The sequence below is a fragment of the Gorilla gorilla genome, chromosome 9 (genome assembly GCF_029281585.2).
Source record: "Gorilla gorilla gorilla isolate KB3781 chromosome 9, NHGRI_mGorGor1-v2.1_pri, whole genome shotgun sequence".
Lineage (NCBI taxonomy): Eukaryota > Metazoa > Chordata > Mammalia > Primates > Hominidae > Gorilla > Gorilla gorilla.
The window spans coordinates 128,627,833-128,652,178 of record NC_073233.2 but is presented as its reverse complement, the minus strand read 5'-3'; the positions used below and the strand labels follow the sequence as shown (position 1 = coordinate 128,652,178).

Sequence of the window (24,346 nt, the reverse complement as noted above, 5' to 3'; positions counted from 1 at the left end):
CTACACTACTCTGATTTTTTTAGTTCAGAAAAACTGGGACTCTCTTTGGTATAATCAGAAAACCTAAAAGAGCCTCAAAAAGGAAGAGGCTTTGGGAACTGGGTGAACAGCTGTCCAAAGCATACACAGTGTATGCAACAAACACTTATAGAATAGTCTATTTGCAGGGACAGTCAGAGGTGTCATATAAAAGTAAACTAGGGTTATTATTAAAATCCCACATTGCAAAACCAGATGGCACCAATTCTCCAGTACTCGTATCAAACTGACCTTTTATTTTCTATAAGCTAGTCAGCATTTGCAGAGAATCCCTCAGGAAGTAACTCCAAAACTGCAGTAGAAGATAAGGAGAAGGGCTGGGGAACTGAACCCCTATTTTCAGATGACAGAACTTAGTCCAGGGACTTCTGAAAGCAATCATCCCCCTCCCTGTCAGGTACCATGTCTTATTTATCCTCATGTCTCCGACATGTAACACAACACACGGCATAGAGCAGGTGCTCAACAGAGGTGAGCGGAACTGCCATGAGATTGGGGGTAGAAACTAGTTCTAGAATGAGCATTCTAGATGAGGGTAGGGACAAGAAGTGGGTCTCAAACTTTAGAATTCCTGTGACTCACTGGGTTGCCTGATTCAGACATTTGAGATTTAGTAGGTCTGAAGTCTACATTTTTAATAGAGTCTCCAGGTAAGATTTTAAATAGGCGATCCTTGGCCCACCCTTTGAAAAATATGCCTTGGAAAGGACTCCGGACTCCTGACCTGGCAGGTTCTCCTGAGGGCTATTTATACATCTCACATCCATACAGTTTGTCCCCAAGCTCTTGGGTTTTATAAATGTCTCCAGGCCAGACCAGGTAAAGGTTACTGCCCTGCCTTCGCTTATGCTCTGGGCCATCAGAAAGCAGCCAGCCGGCTTGCTGGAGTCCTGCAAGCAAAAACCAACCTCCAACAGCGCAGGAGGGGGTAAGAGGTGGGAGACAGAAGAGAAGTGTCTCTGTGCAGCAGTCCTGGCCTCCCAGCAGCACGGCCCTGCACAAAGCAAAGACTTCAGCTGGTGCAGCCTGAGAGCAGAGTATCAGGAAGACAGCAGGTCTCGGCAACTGCGTTCTGGCCCAGCCCGACTGAGGGTAATTAACCTTTACGGGGGCAGCTTCATTTCTGGAACCAGCAGCTGCCTCTGTCCTCTGGAGCCCGCTCATATTCCCTTAGAGAGCACCAGGCTGGGGGCATCTCCCTGGATGTGGCTCTGTTCCAAGGCCCAGAGATGCAAAAGGAAAAATACCCATACTGACCAGCCTGCCAGCTGCCAGGGCTAGCACCTCCGAGCCCCACACTCAGCCCCGTCTCTGCCTGGCTGTTAAGTAGGAGGCTATTTCTGGTCTCTCTCTGATGAGGATTATTCATTAGGGACCTCTGTGGAGCTGAGCTAGAGGTGGGAGGGGATGTGTTTTTCTCACACATGGTCTCTCACAGACATCAAGGGAGCAGATCAAAAGCTTTGCTGCCCCCATCACCACACCCAGGGTAGAAACACATCAGGCACTACAGTTAGGATCTTTCCACGTGCCCGTGGCAAGATTCACTTCTTCAGCATCTTGTCTTTGTACCCACTGCCATTTTACAAGTCCCTCAGGGTTCTAAGTATGTGGTAATGTCAAAATATGGCCATTCCTTCTCCAAGGCTCATATGGAGATGGTATTATGTTTTCCTAAAATGACCACCCACCACAGGCTATCTCCCATCCCAGGTATTCTTATGATGTGTCTCTGGCATTCCTCTCATTAAGAGGTGGCATCTATGATCCCTCCTCTTGAACCTAGGTGGGCTTGTGACTATGGTGCAAGTAATGCTGTATGACTTCCGTTAGGGCAGCCAAAAAAGGCACAACAGCTTCTGCATGGTTCTTGTGGGTTGCTCAGTCTTAGAACTCAGCTACCATGTTGTGAGGAAGCTCAAGTAGCGTGCAGAGGGGCCCACATGCAGCAGTCCATGTGGAGAGGAACAAAGACCCCTGACCCTCAGTTCTGACAGCACCTCCAGCCTGTAGCCAGCACCAACTTGCCAGCCATGTAACTGTGCCATCTTGAGTCCTCCAGCTCCCTGTCTAGCTGCCCATTCAGCTGATGCTACATGGAGCACAGATTAGCCTTTTGAATCTTCCCTACTGAGCCTTGCCCAAAGTAAAGATTTGTAAGCTAAATCAATGATTGTTGCTGTGTTAAATTATATTTTCAGATGATTTGTTATAGAGTAATAGACAACTGGAAACAGTTTGGTTAGGCCCTGGGAGTCCAGCCTCTTGATTACTCCTTTTACCCTTGCCAGTCATCAAAAGGCAACTCTGAGGTCACAGAGCCACATGGATTTATAGATCCATGTGTAGACTCACAAATGTGCAGGATCTGCTGGGGGACAGAGTTCAGAATTGATTTTACCCACACTGGCAGGTGCTTCCTCAGACCTTCCCCTCAATGGTTCACCCTCAGCAGACTGGCTGTGCCTGGCAGACTGGCGGCCACAAGTGTGAGTCTCAGCCAGTGAAGTGATACACTGATATATCGATGGCTCCAGCTCCCACAGTGTGTGGTTCTGACTCATGTACTTAGCCTCCCTTCCATGGCTTCCCAGGGTTCTATGTCTCATTACTTTCTCTGTCTCCTTGCCTCCAGGCCTCTGTAAATGGCCATCACACTGCCGTATCCTCCTGAGCAGCCCTGTCCTGGCAGCTCATTCAAGCCTGGTGGTTCAATGTTGATGAAAACAAAAAGGCTCTGTGTGGTTGTCCCAGGAGCTCTGAGGTGCTGCAGAATCTTGGCCCAAGTCAGAGAGGATTGGTAGCTATTCGCTCCTTTCATGGTGCCTGACATGGTATCAGGTCACAGCACCATGGCACCACTGTCAGCACCTGGTCCGTTCATATGGTGATCATAACAAATAAAGACAGTACTTGCAGGAGACACAGCCACCACGTAGTGTGCATCTGCAGACTAGTGACCTGAAATTAGGAGGCCTGCTGGGACAGCAGCTACAGAGGGGGTGAGAACCAGTTGCCATCCCTACTCACAGCTTGGTCTTGGTCATACGCTCCCATCTCTCAACCTCACGTATTGCTTTGATACTGCATGCAGCAGACTACCTATATGTCTTAGGTGATAAAGATCCCCATAGGTCGAACGTTTTCTAGGCCAGAAATCAACCCAGTCCTTTAAGGGGTCCCCTGTGCCCCTAAAATGTCAGAGCATACCACCCACCAACAGCCCCTCACCTGGAAGTCCAGCCATCCATCCCATTCTCTACATGACTTACCCCTGGGCTCCATGCAAGGACTCCAGGCCTGCAGGAGGGGAGAGACACAGGGCAGACACATGCTCCCCCATGCCACACCCACACGTGCACACTCACACTCACAGAGCCCAGGCATGCCAACGCAGTCAGAATGGAAGAGGTGGCCACACAGCACTCAGGCTGGATCAGCCAGGAGTCCAGAAGAAACTGGGTCTAAACAAAGACAAGACAAGAAATCTGTTCTACATAGGGCAGCTATGGGTGGAGTTGGTGATAAAAAATGTGTTAGAAAGAATTACAGGCAGAGATCAGGGTCAGTCCTAGAACCCACAGCCCCTTCCTAGGAGAGCCATGGACTTCAGGACAGACCATCAAACTCCTGCAAACAGGCAGGAAGAGGTTCCTGTGTCTCTCCTGAGCTGACATCCAATGGACTTGGTCATGGTGGCTGCCCGGGTCCATGGAACTCTAGAAAGCTCAAGAGCAGGCCGGATGCTGGAAAGCAGTCTTCTAGTGTTTAGGGTGATATGCCGGAGTGGGATGTCCTGGAAGCCTCACCAGAGCTAAAGGAGAATGTCAGACAGGAGCCTGAGATGCTGGGGCCTCCAGAAAATCCCAGAGAATCCACGAACACTACTAGAGCTAATAAACAAATTCTGCAAATTTGTGGGATATGAGATCAATGTGCCAAAATCAGTTGAGTTTCTAGATACCAGCAATGAACAATCTGAAAAAGAAATTAAGAAATATTTCCATTTACAATAGCGTTAAAAAGAACAAAATACCTAGGAATAAATTTAACTAAGGAGGTAAAAGACTTGTACACTAAGAACTACAAAATATTGCTGAAAGAAATTAAAGACGACTCAATTAAATGTAAAGATATTTCGTATTCATGGATTGGAAGACTTAATATTGTTTTGATGGCGACACTCCCCAAAGCGATCTACAGATTCCATGCAATCCTTATCAAAATTCTAGTGGCTTTTTATAGAAATGGAAAAGCTGGGCGAGGTGCAGTGGCTCACACCTGTAATCCCAACACTTTGGGAGTCCAAGGTGGGCAAATCACCTGAGGTCAGGAGTTCGAGACCAGCCTGGCCAACATGGTGAAACCTTGTCTCTAGTAAAAATACAAAAATTAGCTGGGCGTGGTGGCAGGCACCTGTAATCCCAGCTACCTGGGAGGCTGAGGCAGAAAAATTGCTTGAACCCAGGAGGCAGTAGTGAGCCGAGATTATGCCATTGCACTCCAGCCTGCAAGACAACAGTGAAACTCCATCTCAAAAAAAAAAAAAAAGAAAAGAAAGAAATGGAAAAGCTGATTCTCAAGCTCATATACAATTGCAAGGGACTCTATGAATAGCCAAAACAACATTGAAAAAGACAAACAAAATTGGAGGATTCACAGTACCTGATTTCAAAACTAACTACAAAGCTACAGTAATCAAAACAGTGTGTTATTGGCATAGGATAGTCATACAGTCAATGGAATAGAATTGAGAGTCCAGAAAAAACTGAAACATCTATGGCCAATTAATCTTTGGCAAGAGTGCTAAGACTATTCACTGGGGAAAGAACAGTCTATTCAACAAATGGTTCTGGGACAACTGGAAAACCACATGCCACCTGTTTTTGTAAAGTACATTTTTTGGAACATAGCCCTGCTCATTTGTTTATATGTTGTTTGTGACTCCATTTGAGCTAGAATGGCAGAGGTTAATAATCTCAACAGAGATACTATAGTATACAAGTCTAAAATACCTACTCTTTGGTCCTTTACCAAAAAAAAAAAAGTTTGCAGAGTTATGTTGTACAATATTGCTTCTCATGCCCCACCTGTGTTCATTCCTTCATCTGACATTTACCGACCACATACCATGCTCCAGCCCTGTTCTAGACACAACAGCAAGCAAAAATGTCTATCCTCACAGAGCTTACATTCTAGTAGAGGAATTATCTATGACAGCCCTGCAATCTAAAGAATTTAAATGGCCACTTGAGAAACAGAAGGAATGAGACTGTAGATTACGTGCAGGCTTCGAAGCTGAGATAGAGACTGTGACTGCTCTAAGCTTGGGCACTCCCAAATGTTCCCTGTTGGCCCTGGGTCATGTCTCATTCAGCTGCATCTCCTGAGCTGCGACCAGAGGTATCCAGCAAGCAATAAATCCAATAGCTCTTCCTAAGAACCTAATATGCTCAGGGCACTGTGTGAGTGCTATGGAGAACAACAGTGAGTAAAATACAATCCCCATTTGCCATAAGACCAGTCTAGTGAAGAATAAACCACATATATATCATCATAAGAAAAGTAAAGAAACATTAACACTTAATAAATAAGCACCTACTATGTGCCAGGCACTGTGCAGAAACTTCTATGGTTATTATCTCATTTGACCCTCACGAGAACACAAGAAATACACTGCTTTTGATAGATGAACAAATTGATAGATGAGCAAATTGGGTTTCAAAGAGTTTAGTTTTTCGCCTTTGGCAACAAAGCTAGTGAACGGAAACTCAGAAATCTAAACTAAAACTATGTGGTTCTAAGTTTAGCCATTCAGTTATTAAACAAACATCTGTTGAGGTCCCACAATTTTGTAAGCATCATTCTTGGCTTTAGTGCTACCAAAGACAATCAAGACGAGTGCTCTTTATACCACCCCATCCTGTACCTACCATGTATAGGAAACAGGACATAATCCACCTGCCTCCAGGAGTTTATAAAGAGATTCAGAAAGCAGCACACAGACACAACCAAAATAGTAATGGTAATAATAGGTACAATCTAAGTGTCCAAAAACAAGTTTAAGTAACAGTATTTCAAAGGAATTTAAATGATTTGCTGCTCAGGAGATACAGCTGAGTGGACGGGGAAGTTTCACGAAGGAAATTGACAGACGGTAGGATTTATAAGTGGTACATATACTAGATATACCCTCCCATCCTCATCCTTACTCCTGGGTCCTTACCCTTACTCCTGTAAGCCCAACCTTACAGCCTGGGTTGGGCCGACAGTGGAAGAAACAGGCTTCAGGAGACTTTAGAGAGCTTGTAAACTGGCTAATAAAACCTAGAACTTTAGACCATGCCTAGGTCACATACATTATCTCCTTCTCCAAATCCACCCTCCAAGACTCATCACCTCAAGCCAACCCAGCCCTCTTCAGAACATTATGCCACCTTCTTGGGAAGCAGAGGGTAGGTTGAAAGACCCCAGGCCTTGGATCAGAACACCCGGGTTTAAATCTAGTGTAAATATGACCACTTCGAATTGTTCTGTCCATTAAGCTAGCCACTTGCCACAGATGGCTGTTTATATTTAAATTTAGATTAATTTAAGTCAAATGCAATTTAAAAACTAGCCAAAAAGTCACATTTCAAGTGCTCAGTAGCCACAGGTAGCCCACAGATTCAATGCTAGACAAAGCAGATACAGAACATTGCCATCATCGAGAAAGTTCTATTGACCAACACTGATTTCAAAGCCTCTGAACTAAAGGCAGCTATGTTGCTTTTTTGCACCTCATTTTCTTCATCTTAAATTGGGCAAAGCACTACAAATATTCCCCTAAAAGGACTTATGGAAATAAAACAAGACAGTGAACTTAAAAGTGTGCTGGTAACTTCCTCTTTTCTTTTCGATACAAATACATCTTCCTTCCTGCTTTCCGCAGGGCTGAAGCCTCAAGCTCTACTCAGATAGAAACATCCTCAGGCCATGACCCATGGGATATTGTTTTAATGTGGAGCATTAAAAACAAAGTGAAACAAAAATCTCCAGAGCAGTGAGCCCACCTGTCAGTCCTCGTCTCCCTGGGCCTCTCAAGAGGTTTGTGACACTGATCACTTCTTCCCTTGGCTTCCAGGAGACCATGCTGACCCACCTTTCCTCCTGCCCCTTGGTTGCTGCTTCTCATCCTCCTCTGTGGGCTCCTCTGCATCCCTCTGACCTCTTCAGTTCAAAGCGCCCCCGAGCTCTGTCCTTTTCCTCTTCTCTGTCTGTACAAACCCAGTCGCGTGGCTTTAAGTACAATCTGTATATTGATTACTCCCAAATTTATGTTTCCAGTAGAATCCTGTCACTTGAACTCTAGACTCACATTCTAGCTGCCACCCTGCATCTCCACAGGTTGTCTAACAGGCATCTCACATTTGGCATACCAAGATTCGGCTCAGACACCTCTTACCCCTAAACCAGCCCAACCTCCTTCCCTACTGCAGCAAATGCCAACTCTACCCTCGTAGGTACCAAGGTAAAAACCTTGGAGTCACCAGACACGGTGGCTCACGCCTGTAATCCCAGCACTTTGGGAGGCCGAGGCCGGCGGATCACAAGGTGAAGAGATCGAGGCCATCCTGGCCAACATGGTGAAATCCCATCTCTACTAAAAATACAAAAATTAGCCAGGCGTGGTGGCGTGCGCCTGTAGTCCCAGCTACTCTGGTGGCTGAGGCAAGAGAATTGCTTGAACCTGGGAGGCAGAGATTGCAGTGAGCCGGTATCGCACCACTGCACTCCAGCCTGGCAACAGAGTGAGGCTCCGTCTCAAAAAAAAAAAAAACTTGGAATCACCCTTGATCTCTCTCTCTTACACACACACATCTCATATCCAGACCATCAAGAAATTCTGTTGGCTTTACCTTGAAAATCTATCCAGAATTCCAACCTTTCTTACCACCTTTACTGCTGCATCCTGGACAAGCCAGCAACCTCTCTCACCTGGATTACTGCAAGAGCCTCCTAAATGGATCTCCCTTCAGCCTATTCTCAATGCAGCAACTGGAGTGATCCCTTTAAAATCTAAGTCAGAAAACAATATGGAGGTTCCTAAAGAAATTAAAAATAGAACTACCATATGATGCAGCAATCCCTCTTCTGGGTATATACACACAGGAGATGGAATCACCTTGTAAATATATCCACACTCCTATGTTCACTCCAGCATTATTCACATTAGCCAAGATATAGAAACAACCTAAGTGTCCATCAACGGACAAGTGGATAAAGAAGACCTGGTATATGTACACAATGGCATACTACTCATCCTTAAAAAGGAGATCCTGCCATTTGCCACAACCTGAATGAACTTAGAGGAAATTATGCCAAGTGAAATAAGCTAGACACAGAAAGAGAAATATTGCATGATCTCACTTAAATGTGGAATATTAGAAAAGGAGCTCAAACTCACAGAGAAGGAAGCAATGGTTACTATGAGTGGGCATAGTAGAGGGGTAGGAATTGGAGAGATACAGGTCAAAGGACACAAAATAGCAGAGATACAGGAAGAACAAGTTTAGAGACCTAGTGTACAAAATGAAGATTAAAGTTAATAAAACCGTATTGTACAGTTCTGTATTGCTTAACAATGGGACACGGTCTGAGAAATGCTTTGTTTGGTGATTTAGTCATTGTGTGAACATCACAGAGTGACTTATACAAACCTAGATGGTATAGCCTCCTACACCTAGGCTACATGAAACAGCGTATTGCTCCTAGGCTACAAGCCTACACAGCATGTGACTGTACTGAATACTGGAGGCAACTGTAATACAGTGGTAAGTATCTGTGTGTATAAACACGCCAAAATATAGAAAAGGTACAGTAAAAATGCAGTAATATGGCCAGCTGCGGTGGCTCACATCTGTAATCCCAAGCACTTTGGGAGGCCGAGGCGGACGGATTACCTGAGGTCAGAAGTTCGACACCAGCCTGGCCAACATGGTGAAACCCTGTCTCTACTAAAAATACAAAAATTGGCCAGGCGCAGTGGCTCACACCTGTAATCCTAACACTTTAGGAGGCCAAAGTGGGCGGATCACGAGGTCAGGAGTTTGAGACCAGTCTAGCTAACATGGTGAAACCCCGTCTCTACTAAAAATACAAAAATTAGCCAGACATGGTGGCGCACACCTGTAATCCCAGCTACTCAGGAGGCTGAGGCAGAAGAATTGTTTGAACTCAGAAGGTGAAGGTTGCAGTGAGCCGAGATCACGCCACTGCACCCCAGCCTGGGCAACAGAGCAAGACTCTCTCTCAAAAAATAATAATAATAAAAAATAAAAATACAAAAATTAGCCAGGTGTGGTGGCACATGCCTGTAATCCCAGCTACTCAGGAGGCTGAGGCAGGAGAATCGCTTGAACCCAGGAGGCAAAGGTGGAGGTTGCAATGAGCCAAGATCATGCCACTGCACTCCAGCCTGGGCGACAGGGCGAGACTCCATCTCAAAAAAAAAAAAAAAGTAGTAATATAATCTTATAGGAACTTTGTCATATATGTGGCCGTTTGTGGATGGAAACATCATGATGTGGCATGTAACTATAGGAGGAGTTTTTGTTAAATAAGTAGATTTTAGCAGCTCCTGTCACACACAAAAAAACCAACTATGAGATCATGGGCATGTTAACCTGCTTCACTGTAGTAACCATTTTACTATCTCTACGCATCTCCTAACATGCTGTAAACCCCAAATATACACAATAAAGTTTATTTCTGTAAAAAATTTGAAGTCCAATCATGGCCTTACTTTGCTCAAACGTTCTACCTGGTTCCCATTTTACCCTAAAGAACCCCTGTGGTTTGACCTTCACACCTACATCTCTGACTATCTCCTACTGCTGCGGCCCTTGCTGATACAAACTGGCCACATGGACCCCCTGGGCATGCCCTGAGCTGGCCAGGCCCATTCCTGCCTCTGGGTCCCTGCACGTTTGCACATGCTGTTCCCTCTCTCTAATATCTTCTTCCCCAAACATGTGTGCAGCTCTTCTCTCATTTCCTTGAAGTCTTTACTCACATGTCACTTTCTCAGAGAGGTTTTCCATGCCCACCCTGTCTACAATGTTAACACCCTTGGACATTCCCTATCGCCTTTCCTGCTTTATTTTTCTCTTTAATACTTATCAGTCACAGACTATATGGGTACACACACACACACACACACACACACATACACACACCTGGCTTACTGTTTATATTCCTCATGAAGCAGGGGTTCCTATTCGTTTCAATTCACCAATTTATGCTCAGTGCCTAGAACAGTACCTGGTCCGTAGCAGGAAATAAATATTTATTTGTTGAATGAACTAAAGACTGGAGGCCATGGAACTAAAGACTTGCTTTGTCATGGGGCTGTGCAGGTTACAGTCATGGCTGTGACCACCAGCCCTCCATGCTCAAGAGCAGGACCCCTGGAGGAGCTAGTTTGATCTTTCCTTAAAGCAGACAATTTGATCCAGGCTTTGGAGGAGTAGTGCTGGGACCGCGAGCCACCAAGAGAGATCAAGGCAGGTAGGTGGGCAGTGTGCTGGCCTCGCCTTGCCACCTGGGCCAGAGGCTCACACGCAGCTGTGATGGACTGAAGCAGCTGGCCCTATCACCATCCAGTGGCAACGGGAAATATGACACGAGAGATGCAGTGTGTAGGGGGGCTGCCACAGGGGCAAACAGACACGGGTGGGAGATCATCCCTGAATCCAGATAGAATTTATCCCCATTTTAACAATTATGGCAGGGAGAGTGACGAAACATTTATGAAGGACACTTACCTGGAGCTAGGCCTCACAGGGGACCAACGAAATCCAAAAGCCCACTTCTCCTGATTAATCTAATGCACCAAAAATAGAGAAAAATGTTTGCACTTAGCGTGGGGGGAACTGGGCTCCTAAGATCTGTGTTATGCCTCCCTGCTGGGTGGTGGAGCCAAACAAGCCCCAGGAAAGTCAGAGACTTGGGAGTGCAAAGAGGATGGGGGCAGAACTCCAGGGCAGGGAGGCAGCAGGAACTGCGCTGCAAACTGGCAGCACAGGAAGCCACAGAGCCACGGGGAAGGGGCAGCAGGCCGTGATGGCATGATGGAGGCAAAATCGCTTTCAAAGATGAAGGACAGAACAAAGATGAGGCATAAGGGTATTGTGAACATTACTAAGAGATGGTAGTGGGAGGGGAAAAGTGTGCCCTGTGTAAAGAACTTAAAGATACTGCATCTCATTAATGCCTCTCATCCACTCAAGGGGCAGCCATAGTTCTGTGCAATTTACCTATGAGGAGCCCAGGGCTCAGAGAGGGTAACTCACCTGCTCAAGGTTACACAGCCAGCAGTGGCTGAAGACAGACCCAAACTTCTCTTAATGCAAAGCCATTAGTTCTTAACAGGGACCCTGTGGAGCTTTCTGGAAACTCGGGATATTTCACCCTGTTATGTGTAGTGATGCCCAAGGATTTATACATTGAAATTAATTCTATTATGTTATTTTCTTTTTATTCATCCTTTATATTATATTTAGGACATTATATATTTTAAAAATCATGTATGTAGAAACGTTATACTCTCTCTAGGTTTCATCTTGACAGAGTAAAGTAGGTTTTTTCAAAACACTTGTAAAATGGACAGGGTTGAGTGGAGAAACGCCACACCACACAAAGCCAGGGGGGACACCTCTTGGCACACTGTCCCCCTGCCTTGATGTAACCTTAGCTCTGGCCAAACCACGCCACCCCACCCCCAGAGACTCGAGAAGGGGGAGATAGTGGCCTCTTCTATGAGCAGGAGGAGGTAAGGAGCAGTGCATCAGTGATGTGAGAAGACGGCACGGCAGGTGCAGGAGCTGTGACCCTTCATCGAGGCCACTCTGGCTTCCCTTCACCACTGCCAGCCTTCCCCAGAAAGGACCAGCCCTGCCTTGACAGCCCCAACTCTCCACACCGTCCCCATATAAATCATGCCCTAGGAGTATGCAGAGGCCAACACACCCGGATCATGCCTTCATAAAAGCCACCAGAGCTCTGCAGTCCATTGCTAGCTCATTTGGAGCCTCAGAAGCTACCTTTCCTCTGGCCATCCACTGTGCTAAAGGAATACAAACTCTTTTTTTTGGAGACGGAGTCTCACTCTGTCGCCCAGACTGGAGTGCAATGGTGCAATCTCAGCTCACCGCAACTTCTGCCTTTCGGGCTCAAGCAATTCTCCTGCCTCAGCCTCCCCAGTAGCTAGGATTACAGGCGCATGCCACCGTACCCAGCTAATTTTTGTATTTGAGTAGAGACGGGGTTTCACCATGTTGACCAGGCTGGTCTTGAACTCCTGATCTCAGGTGATCCTCCCGTCTCAGCCTCCCAAGATGCTGGGATTACAGGCGTGAGCCACTGCGCCCAGCTCCATAAACTCTTATAGGTCAGACTTAGCAAACTCACTTCCAACACAGGGGGCATTCAGGATTTGGGGTTAGCTGATGCTGAGGACTGTCTGCCACTGTTCCCCTGAATCAGCACAGCCAACCAAAGGCTCTCTCTCATGGTCCCTCCTTCAAGAACAGAACCTACTGCCTAACTCATGTTGAACCACAGGCAGGGCGGAGCAGCCTGGGGTGGAACTGGAGTGATACAGTCAGGAAGGCAGAGGAAAAGAGCTGGGAAGCGAAGGGGTTGAAGGATGAGCTGAGGAGGCAGAGGCAGATCCATTCATAAGAAGAAACATAACAAACGTCATGGGGTGTGGCAACGAGGACACTGAATAAGGGGCTGGCTGCCAGGGTTCCAGACATGGGGCTGCCCCACAACAGTCATATCTTTGCCCACAGCGCAGTTTATCTTCTGGAAAATGAAGGGGCTGGACCTGTTCTGGGCTCTGACAGCCTAAGAGTTAGGAAGCTGGTTGGCAAGGAGGGTGCAAAGAGCAGAGCCCTGGCCCTCTAGGGGGCGCTCCCATGGGCAATGGTACCATGTTGAGGGAGTCACCCTCAGCTCCCACCTCTCCCTCCTGTCCACCCCTGCTGCCGCTGCCTTGGCCAGACCCTCATCCTCTCTCACCTGGCCTGTGGCACCAGCTTCCTCCAGGTCCCCGTTTCCCAACCCCAAGCCCATTCTGGCTGCTTCTATTCTCTTCCAAAGGGAAATATAAGGAAGCCACGGATGAACTCAGGGCTCTGAGTCCCCTTCTTCAACCCCAGCTCTCTCACCTTGGGCCCCCCAAGATTTAAGCTTCACAGCCCCCTCTACCACATGCCCCCCCCCACTGACACCTCTATCTAGAACCATTTTGCTCAAAACATAGCTCAGACTTCACCTCCCCTAGGAAGCTCTCCCGGAAAGGCTGAGGCTCTTTTCAAGTCTGATGTTCTGGACTCTTGAGCTGGGGTGGGCCCTGCCCCACCCAATCCACCAAACAGGACTCTGTGGATAGCGTAAGTCTGCTGTACAGGACACATCTCTTCCCTGGTTGCCACTGGGACAGACACACTTCGGTGCATATGTGCTCACAGGCAACCCCTGCAGATTCTTCCTCTCGCTCCGCACTCCCAGGGTTAATTAGCCTGCAGCATCTACAGGGCTGCTTTCTCCTTTAATAGTCAATCAGATATTGTTAGCTCTATTGTCATTTATAGGACAAGTGACAGAGGCACTCCCAGGGTCCCTACTCCATCTTGCAGAGGCAGACAGCCCAGATCCCTCTGCTAGAGGAGGGAGAGTTGGGGGCCTGCTCCTGGAAGTGGGGTTCTCCTAGGAAGAGAAGGTCACGAGGCCCCTGGGAGGAGGCATGTGAGAGCCTGGGCCCTCCTCCTACTGGTCCACGGAGCAGGCCTCTGTGTGAGGGGTGCAAGGTCCCCCAGGCCCACTCTGGTCTTGTCCCTTCAAATGCTCCTTCCAGAGGCTGCACTCAGTTGGGTCCTTGGCTGCGCTCAGTTATCTGCATGGCAGCTCCAACTGCCAACCTGCCAGGCCTCTGCAGGGCCAATCAATATCCAGCCAGGCGGCCCTGCTAATGACACTGCATCTCACCTTGGTCATAGGGGTGTCAACCTACTGCTGCTGCAGCTCAAAACAGGACCTCAGCCTCGCTAACAAGGCAAAGACAGCCCTGGCCAGCCCTGCCTCCCACCCGTGGCGGCCGTCCAGGCCTGGGAGGCAGTGGGTAGGCCAGACCCCGCAGGCTGACCTCTCTTCTTCTTCTGCATAAATGAAAGTTCTGACAAGCGTGGCCTCAAGTGTCCTTGGCGCTGAAATGCTAACGTCTTGATATGGGCAAAGAAACCTTTCTGGCACTCCTCTATGGAAACAGAGTTTGTCTTTCTCATGGGGGCCTGCATGAAATGTGTGTCTTCGAAGCAGTCCCTTGGCGAGCCACAGGAGGCCCTTCACGGTAGGACATGGCAGCCACCTGGGCCAGAGGGAGGGCCAGGGCCTGGGTGGGAGAGCTGCCCAATGCCAGGATCGGCTGGAAGAGAGCTTGGGCTCCATGGGCGGCTGAAGGCCCTCAGCCTACTCACAGCCATGTTGGGGTGGCCCTATAGCTGGCAAACTCACAGCAAGAAATAGCCCAGCTCGTGAGAATGAACACCCCCCACGCTCCTGGGTCCCAAGGCTCCCTGACCTCCAGCAGGAGGAGAGGGCTGGGGGCATCCCTGGCTCCCCCTCTTTGAGAGTGTGGATTGTAAGTAGCACAGGGCTTTGAAAGGAGTGAGAGAAGGCAGCAGGACTGGCTGAGGCTGAGGCTCGGGATTCTTTTTTTAATACCTTCCTAAACGCTCTGAAGAGGAAAAGGAAATAATCAGGTTCCTGTGATGAAGCCAAGAATGATAATCTAGGAGGAAGTAAAGCTGCGGGAGCCAATGGGAAGCGTTACGGGCTGCAGTGTTTTATGACCTGTGTTGCTTGCCTGTCTTCCTCTTTTTATAAAGGGAAGCAAATTAAAGGGCTTAGATATTAATCAGGCCACTGAAAGACAAAAACAAACCCGGGTACTTGCAGGTCAAGCGGGCTCCAGACAGCCTCTTCTCCCAGGCCCCCCGGAGCTCTGCTGCATCCCAGGAGACCTAAGCCTCAGTGTTCACCTCCTGCACCCAAGGCTGGGCTGTAAACCAGGCTCCTAGAAGTAGGCGCTAGCTGGCAGGGACCTCAGGAAGCTGGCACATTTCTGGTTTCCAAACCATGCCCCCCAGGGCACCCTCAGTGGCTGCAGTGAAATGTTGAGAGGTTGGGTTGGGGGGCGGGTGGGGAAACAGAGCTCAACCTCCAATCTCTTGTCATTCTCCTCCTAGAGCAGCTCACTTTTTGCTGTTGGGATTCTGTGTGTGATTTTATTTGAACAAAAGGTTCAACCACTAAAAACTAAGTTTGGAGACCACTGATCTGTTCTGATCATCTCATTCCACAGATGAGGGCCTCCAAGACTGAGAGGCGGAAGAGCCTGTCTTAGGTCGCAGGATATGAATGGCAAATCTAAGACTCAGACCAAGGTACCTTGACATTTAGCCCAGGGTTCTTTTCCCTACTGCACTCTTCCCCCAATAATTTCATCTGCTCTCGTGTTTTCTGTCGCTGACAATGCCAAAGCAATTCCTCCAGCCCAGATCCCTCCCTCATGCTTTAGGCCTATGCATCCAGCTGTCTACTGGACGTCTCGTCCAGATGCCATGGGCACTTGCAGTCCACCCAAGCTCACCATCTGCCCCCTGCTGAATGTCTCCCTTGGTTGGTGGCCCACCTAGTCACCCAAGGCAGCTCCTGGATTTCTACAGGAGGGAATGAAAGGCAATTGGGCTGACAGAAAATGGTGCTAAGACGAGGTGGCGCCCGTGTCTCAGAGGTGCATCTACACGGCAAATGCACCGCTCTCCTCTGCTTCTGTGCTTAACTCAGGGGCTGAATATGCTGGCAGGAGCCCCTCCCGGCTCAGCCACTACAGCCTTCCAAGGTGCAAAATGGGAGCTATAGATGCCTCCTCCTTCATGCCCACTACCCCACATCCAATCCATGGCCAAATCCTGATAAACTGGCTTCCAAAAGGCCTTTTTACTTTATCTTCCTTTCTCTATCTGCTCTACAAGAGAGGTCCAGGCCTCCTTACCTTTTCTATGTCACCTTTGGTGGGCAGAAACTGTCTTTCTTATCTACCTCTCTATACCCAGGACTTTCCCAGTATCTGACACATACTAGGTACCCAAGAAATATTTATGAAAGGACTAACTGATAGACAGATGGATGGATGGATGGATGGACAGACTACTCCAACAGTCTCTTAACTGGTCTCTCTTTAAAGCTGTTTCCTTCATCTTACTGCTGGGCTGATGTATCTAAAATATAAATTGCCAGCCTGGCACGGTGGTCATGCCTGCAATCCCAGCACTTTGGGAGGCCACGCCAGGCGAATCACTTGAGGTCAGGAGTTCAAGACCAGCCTGGCCAACATGGTGAAACCCTATCTCTACTAAAAATATAAAAATTAGCCAGGCATGGTGGTGCATGCCTATAATCCCAGCTGCTCAGGAGGCTGAGGCAGGAGAATCGCTTGAACCTGGAAGGCAGGGGTTGCAGTAAGCCAAGATTGCACTACCGCACTCCAGCCTGGACAACAGAGAGAGACTCTGTCTCAAAAAATAATAATAATAATAAAATAAAATCATAAAATGTAAATTGCCAAGACAGCCTCTTTATGTAAAACCCCTCTTTTAAGAGTTGTCTGGGCTGGGCACATGGCTCACGCCTGTAATTCCAGCACTTTGGGAGGCCAAGGTCGGTGGATCACCTGAGATCCAGAGTTCAAGACCAGCCTGGCCAACATGGTGAAAACCCATCTCTACTAAAAACACAAAAATTAGCTGGGCATGGTGGTGGGAGCCTGTAATCCCAGCTACTCAGGAGGCCGAGGCAGGAGAATTGCTTGAGCCCAGGAGGCAGAGGTTGCAGTGAGCTGAGATCGTACCACTGCCCTCCAGCCTGGGCGACAAGAGCGAGACTCAGTCTCAGAAAAAAAAGAGTTGCCTCTTTCTCCAAAACAAAGTTCAAGCTTCCTACTAAGGCACACCGGGTCTCCATCGTTTGGGTTCCTCTCCAGTCTCGTCTTCCCGACTCTCTGTCCTCCTTGTAACTCTCCTCCGGAGCATCCTTCCCCTTCATCCGGCCAACTTTAACTCAGCTCCAGGGACGTGTCTCTCAAAAACCACTTCTGCCTCCACCGCTCCTGTTCTAGGCTGTTTGGTGCCTCACCCCCGGGCTCCACAGTGCAAATCTCTATCCCTGCCATGGTCACATGAATTGTCAAGATCTGTTTATGCACCACCTCCCCCACTAGCCTGCTCGCTCCTTGAACACAAGCTCCGTGTCTCACCCATCTCTGTATCCCCAGCACTCAGCACAAAGACAATGGTTTAGGTTTTAAACGAGTAACTGTGCCCCGGTGGGGCTAATTCTGAGAAGCAGAGCCTTAAAAATCTTCCTGGTGCTGAGTATGCCCTGGAGGGTTGGAGCCAGCTTTCCTTGGGCCTGCCCCAGGTCATCACAGGCTCTGGTCACCTCCCCAGAGATAGATGTCTTCCTACCCCCAAGCAAGTGCCATGGAAGACAACTGTCATGCCAGGTACCACTGACACTTGGCCACTCTGCCTTGTTGGGCCCAGCAGCCATCACATCCTCCCCTGGCTGGCTGGGCACAGGGAGAGATGGAAGGGACATCACCCATAGAGGGGCCGTGTTCAGTGCAATCCAACCACATGCACATCATAGGAGGGTATTGCTCACCAGAGACCTAATCAGACGCAGCAAAGGACTGGGGCAGCATCCACCAGTGGAGAAAATTCCCACACTCTAAACTGGAGAATGCTCCCCATCCAGCTTGGGAACGGGCAACAGTACAGCAGTTCCTAAATACTCCCCTTAAGGCCACTGGCAGGGGATCAGCAGGCACATGAGCCCCACTGCATACAAGGCAGGAAATAAGCCAAGTTCAGGATAAAGGGAGAGGCATTTGGAACAAATCAAGTGAGTTTTAAATTTTCAGGCCATGCCAGAAGAAAGCCACTGGTCTCCAGGACCTGGGTTCAATGGGGATGAGGAAAACATTCCCTCACCTAAATGCTACTCTAACATTGCTCCCACTGCAAACCCCTCTCTCCTACTTTCTTTAAAGGAGGCTGCATAGAGTGGAAAAAAATACTTTTGGGGGTCATCTCACAGCCCATGTCCAAATCCTAGGTGTTATCATTTATTAGCTATATGGTCTTGAGAAAGTTATTTAACAATGCTGAGCCTCAGTTTCCTTAACTGCAAAGATGGGGCAATAATCTACAACTCACATGATTCTGTGAGAGTTCCCTGAAATCATACATCGAAGTGTCTTGCACAAGGCTGGTCACATCGCAGGGGCCTGGTGTCCATTGGTTCCCTCCTCCTTCCACCCTGAATCTTCCCAACCTTAACTTCTGAGCTTCTGAGCTCTCAATGTCTCCCAAGCCTCCATCCCAGGTCTGAGGAGTGGGCCACAGTGAGAATAAGACCATTCCCAGAAAAGGCGAAGTTTAGGGTGGGTGAATTGAAAACAGTAGATGCCAAGATAAAATGAGAAACATGCAACAGCGTCATCAGAGAGAAAGCAGCAAACACTCCCCAGAACAGGGGTCCCTGACTGCCCCCCTATTCAGACCATTCTTGAAACACATTAGGGAATTTTGGCTTTCTTGTTCTAAAAAGAAGCCAAGGAGGGAGACTGAATGCAAAGAAAGGCAATAAAAATGATTAAAGGAATTAGAAGGCTTGACCTATAAAGGGAGGTTAAATGAACAAGATATGTGGAACCTAGAGAACGAGGGCCTATAAGGACGTGATAACTTCCCAAAAATATGCGAGACAGAGCCACATAAAAGAAGGGCAAGAATTATTTCAGGCAGCTTGGGACACCATTAAAAGAAGAAATGGCCTGAAACTAAAATAAGAGAAAGTTAAATCTGGGCCTTAAGAACATTGGCTGGTGAGGAGGGTAAGGAACAAGACACCTGGCTGTTGGTGCAAACTCATCAGAAAGCAAAGCCACAGGTCCCAGGGCTGCTGTCCCCATTTGGGAGAAATGGCCCCTCTGGGACCCATCTTGGTTGCTCAGGTGGTGTTCTCACTCTGCAGGTTCAACTACTGTTACCCGGCTTCCAATTCATGACAGGTAGGGCCCCGGCTCCAGCTGCCTGGCTGCCCATGCTCAACTTCACTCTTAGAATAAAAAGAGATTGGCACAGCCAGTTCTTGCTGCAGTGTGGGGGCTCAGCTGGTGAGAGCGTGAAACCAGGAGGCAGGGTCACAGGTTTCAGCCCCGTGTGTGCTTTGCCTAGGATTGCAGTGGGAGAATGTGGCTGGACAATAGAGATGTGCCTAGAAGCACAAGCCCACACAAAAGATCATTCTCGAACATCAAGCTGCAGGGCATTCTATGTGAACACTACCCATAAACATCTTACCATGCTCTCAGGAGTGAGCATTTTTTATTCAGCACTTCAACATCAGACACTAAAGCCACTCACGCACCAGGACGACAGGGCAGCTATGCTTCAGCATTTAGGGTCTGGAGTGACGAGGGGAGCAGGTAGAAGCTGACTCTGAGCATTTTCCTAACCTGTTTGCACAGATCTCCTACCCAACCATAAATCACTTTTACAGTCCTTCTCAAACCTCACATAAAATTTATGTTGCTTTTTGCCTGAAATTGACTGAGAAAAAAAAAACTTTAATTACAATAAGAGACACCTGGAGCAAAACACATGGAAAGCCCATTCGATACTCATTTACTCATTTGATCAATAAATATTTATCGAGCACCGGGAATGCACAAGGCACCAAAGGAGCTGTGGTGCAGACCATGGAGATGAAAGGGTGTTCTCCTGCCTTCAAGGAGTTTGCCCTGGCGGGGGTGTGGGAGTAACCAACAGACAGAGACAAAAGCTGCTATGAGATGAGCAGAGTGTGATTTATTCTAACAGAGGAGGAAACTATCAGGTAACTCAGAAGAGAAATGACTCATTCGGACTGGGAGGATCAGGAAGTTTCCAGAAAGGAGGTGATATGTGATCTGGGTCTGAGGTAAAGGGTAGACTTTTCATCAGGTGAAGATGGCAGGAAAGGACATTTCAGGCACAAGGAACACCACCAAGAAAGCCAAGGGACAAAGAAAGTGCTGGTTGTCTACAGGAATACTGAGTGGCCAAGTGAACTCTAGAACAGGGGTGCAGTATAGGGTTGGGAGGGAATGGAGGAAGATGATGAAGGAAAGGAGGGTGGGTATGGCTGGATCATGGAAGGGATACTGCACACTAAGGAGTTGGTATTTCATAAATAAGAGAAACCCTAAGAAATTCCTGGGCTGTAACAACGGCCAGGTCTGTATTTTGGGAAGAAAAGCATGGGTTCAACATTTAGAATAGGCTCAAGAAGTGAGGGATGGGAGGCAGGTAGGAGGCTCTTGCCAGGCAAGAGGTTATGAAGGCTCGACGAGGGTAAGGGCAGAGGCAATGGAAACTTCTGGTTTCCATAGAATTATGTCCGTGTTATCTCGATATTGTAGCAGCACTATTCCTCAACCTGTTCCTTCTGCCTGGAAGGCCCTCCACCCATCCCTGTGGCTTACCCAAGCCCTGACTGGGCTTGGTGCTCCCAATGCAGCAGGGGCCTTCTTCCATCCTAGCACCTAGGACTATTGTTATTGGTCATCTGGTTACTTGTCAGCCTCTACCATCAGACTGTGAAGTCCTGAAGGGTAGGACTTTGGTCTTTATCTCTGTTTTCCCAAGACCTGGTGCAGAAAGATTTCTGTGATGGAAGGGAATATCCATACAATGCTCTCTGCACATACAACCTCTCTTTCTTCCATACCACATCCATAAGCACACTCCATTCTGGCATATATATGGGCTACTCCCATGTTCAACCTCTCTCTTACATCTCACGTCCTTTCTGACCCCCATCGCTCTACTTCCAATGTAAAGCATCCTTGACTAGCCTCTTTCAACCCCATTAAAATGTGATTAATTATTTTCGGCTCTCATGCAGATCTCCATATTGGATTATCTGGGCTGAAACACAATCTGTTTGCTGATATCAAAATGCTGCTACTCACCCATGGGATTAACACTCTGACAAAATCATTAGAAACCTGATGAAGTATCGAGGCCTCCTGGGCTTGCTGAACACTCATTCCTCATCCCAGTGAATGCCTTCTTCCTGGGCCCACAGTTACACTCCCATCCATTTCCCTGCCTTCTTCATGGTGAGGCAGCCCAGACCCTCAAGGGAATGCCTTAAACAGTGTTTGCTCCTAGTTGGCTGGGCCAACTACCAAGACACCCAGCTAAGAGCTGCTCTTGTAATCCTGTGGTTTTTATGTGTTAATAGTAAGCATCTGACTTCCTCTTCGGGGTAGGGTGGGATAGTTTGTGGCCAATGAATGCTTCCACTAAGAACTAGAAATGCTAGAAGAAATACAACAATCATCTGTTTCAAGGCACCATTGACCTGCTGGAGCAAGAAGGATGGGAGAGGATACAGTTACTGAGGGGGGAAAGTGTGAAGAGGTGAGCTGATATTCTGTAATCACTTCCGGAGGGTATGTCATTTCTAGGCCCAGGATGAGAGGCTGAGAACCCAGGTTTGCAAGAAGCAAAGACTGCTGCTGGGGGACAAAGAAGCCAGCAGAGCTCTGGCAGCCTTAGGACTAGAGAGAGAAAATTAAGGACTTGAGGGTCCTCAAATATAGGGTCCCAATTTTCTCCTTAAGTCATTTACAGAATTCTGAAGCTGAACGGAGGAGAAGGCCAAAAAATCTCAGCCGAAAGTCTCTATAAAGCAGAGAGTGTTTTCTGGCCATTCTGAGGTGCTGAAGAGCAAGACTAGAATTGAGGACCTGCTGGGGAGGGGACCCAGTAAACACAGGAGGCTCTCAACTAATGGTGGCTCTGCTCTGGGAAAGGAGTGAGCCGGAGGTAAACTAAATCTGACCAAAACACAACCCGGCAGGGACTCAGTTCAGGCTTTAATTGGATTAAGATCATTGGTTTTACTCTGCCTAGCAATGAGTAAAACACCTCTTGAGGAAGATCACAGCAGGTACAGCCTATACAATGTCGAGCATTCAATAAAAAAGTTATTAGGCAGATCCCACTATAGGATCATATGGCCAAAATCTAAGAGGGAAAAAACAACAACAACAAACAATAGAAATAGATTCACAGGTGATCTAAACAGACAAGTTAACAGAAAAGGACTTTAAATGTGATAAATGTATTCCAAAAAAATGGAAAGAAAATACAAAAAATAGATGAAAATAAAGAATCTTACCAGAAATTGAAAACAACAAAAAACAATCACTTGGAAATTCTACAAGTGATTAAGAAACATCTTAAAGCGCTGGAGGTTCATTAAAGCAGTATGGTAAAGTGGAAAAAGCACTAGAACCCAAGAGTGAAAAGACCAAGGCATGGTCCCTGACTCTGCCTGTATCCAGCTAAGACAGCCTGGGGAAGCCGCTTCACTCCTGAGCCTTGGTTTCCATATCTGTCAAATGGGATAATGTCATCTACTCTATTTACATAAGCATCAAGCAGACAAAATTAAATAACACACATAAGACCTCTTTATAAATTACTAATCATACAAATGTAAGGTATCATTACCATAATAGTCTAGCATGAATTCAAAACAGTGCTTCTGCTCCATCACCAGAAGTATTTTATGTCAATGTCAGGTGATTAGCGTGCCCTTGACTAATTGTTATAAAGGATTTTAACCAGAGAAAGCTAAGAGGGAAATAATAGCACAACAGCCAACTCACTGTTACTTATGTTGGAGTTAATAACACACTTTGGGAATTATCCCTGGACAACTGAAAACCCTAAACTAGCTTTTCCCGCTGCTCTGCCTATGCGTGGATCACCACCTTCGGTTTCCCAGGTGGCGTATGCTCATGGAATGCAAGCTCATATTAATGTATGCCGATAAAACATAATCAGCAAGGTAAATCTGAAGCAGAAATACCTAAATGCTTTCCAAAGCCAATGGCAATAACGTTGAGACAGCCTGTTATTTGGATTCTCCACATCACTGCTCCCCTCTGTTAGCATATTTAATGGAGAGTAACATGCAAGCCTTCACATATAGACGTGATGCAGCCCATCCACTACCAGCAGGACTTGTGAGCTTCCCTGGTATGGTACACAGGCACTGTGTGAGGCCCCCTGGGGAATAAAACTATTGTAAGGCCATGAGCCTGGCCTAAAAGGAACTTTCAGTTTTTAGGAAAGATACCGTGTGCTTAAATAATTATAATACAAGGTAGACAGTGATTTAGGTACTATAAGAGGCACAGTTAAAGAAGTACAGGTATTTGTGTGAAAGCTGATTTGGAATTGGGTTGATAATAGACTTCATGGTTGAGGCAGCAACAGAGTTTGGCCTTGAAAGACAGAAAAATGGATATTCTAAGCAGAGGGCAGGGTATGAGTAAAGTCACACTTTAAAAATGTAGGATAGGTATGAAGAATTGGGTTCAGATTGATGGATGTATCATGCTTTTTTTTTTTTAAGAAACTAACATTTATTATGTGCTTACGATGTGCCACGTAGTTTACATACATTATCCCATTTGGTGTCCAAAATAATCCCTTGAATCAGATGTAATTAATCCCACTTTAATGGTATACTGAGACTCAAAAGTAAATTAATTTACCCAACATCCCTCAGCTGAAATCTACAGCCTGAGTAGATCAACACATGTTGAACTCTGCGCACTGCTGGAGTTGGAGAGAGGTAGGGTTGCAGATGATTTGGAAGTTGTTTACTTCCATGGAGGGCACAAGATTGCCCGGAAAGGGTGAGGGAGGCACAAAGGGCTTAGGGAAGAAGAATCATCAGCAAAAGAGACAAGAAAGGAGTTGTTAGCAATAAGAGAAGGACTGAGAAAGACGACCATAGCCTAATGGAAACCAAGATCAAGAGAGAGCTTCAAAAAGCTTCAGAACTGCAACTGCTGCAAAAGTGAAGGGGGATGAGATGAGGAAGACCAAGAAAATGCCATTGGGTTGGTGGTCTTCAAAAAAGTGAGTTTGATAGAGAGAAGAATGCCTAGGTCCAGGTGTGTGCATGGAGAAAAAGCCAGCCTGCCCCAGGGACATGGGGCACAGCAACAGAACAGCCTAAAGCAGAGCTTTGAACACTTGTCTGATGGCATCATCTGGGGGTACCTATTAAAAATATTAACTTCCAAGTCCCATCCTAGTCCCACCAATCAGAATCTCTGGCAGGT

At 47.3% G+C, this 24,346-nt stretch overlaps 1 protein-coding gene across 3 annotated transcripts in view; it reads right to left on the bottom strand.

Moving 5' to 3' along the window:
• The window catches only part of GRIK4 (glutamate ionotropic receptor kainate type subunit 4), a 477,203-nt gene that overhangs the window by 279,341 nt on the left and 173,516 nt on the right, over positions 1-24,346 (bottom strand). The window lies entirely within an intron of this gene.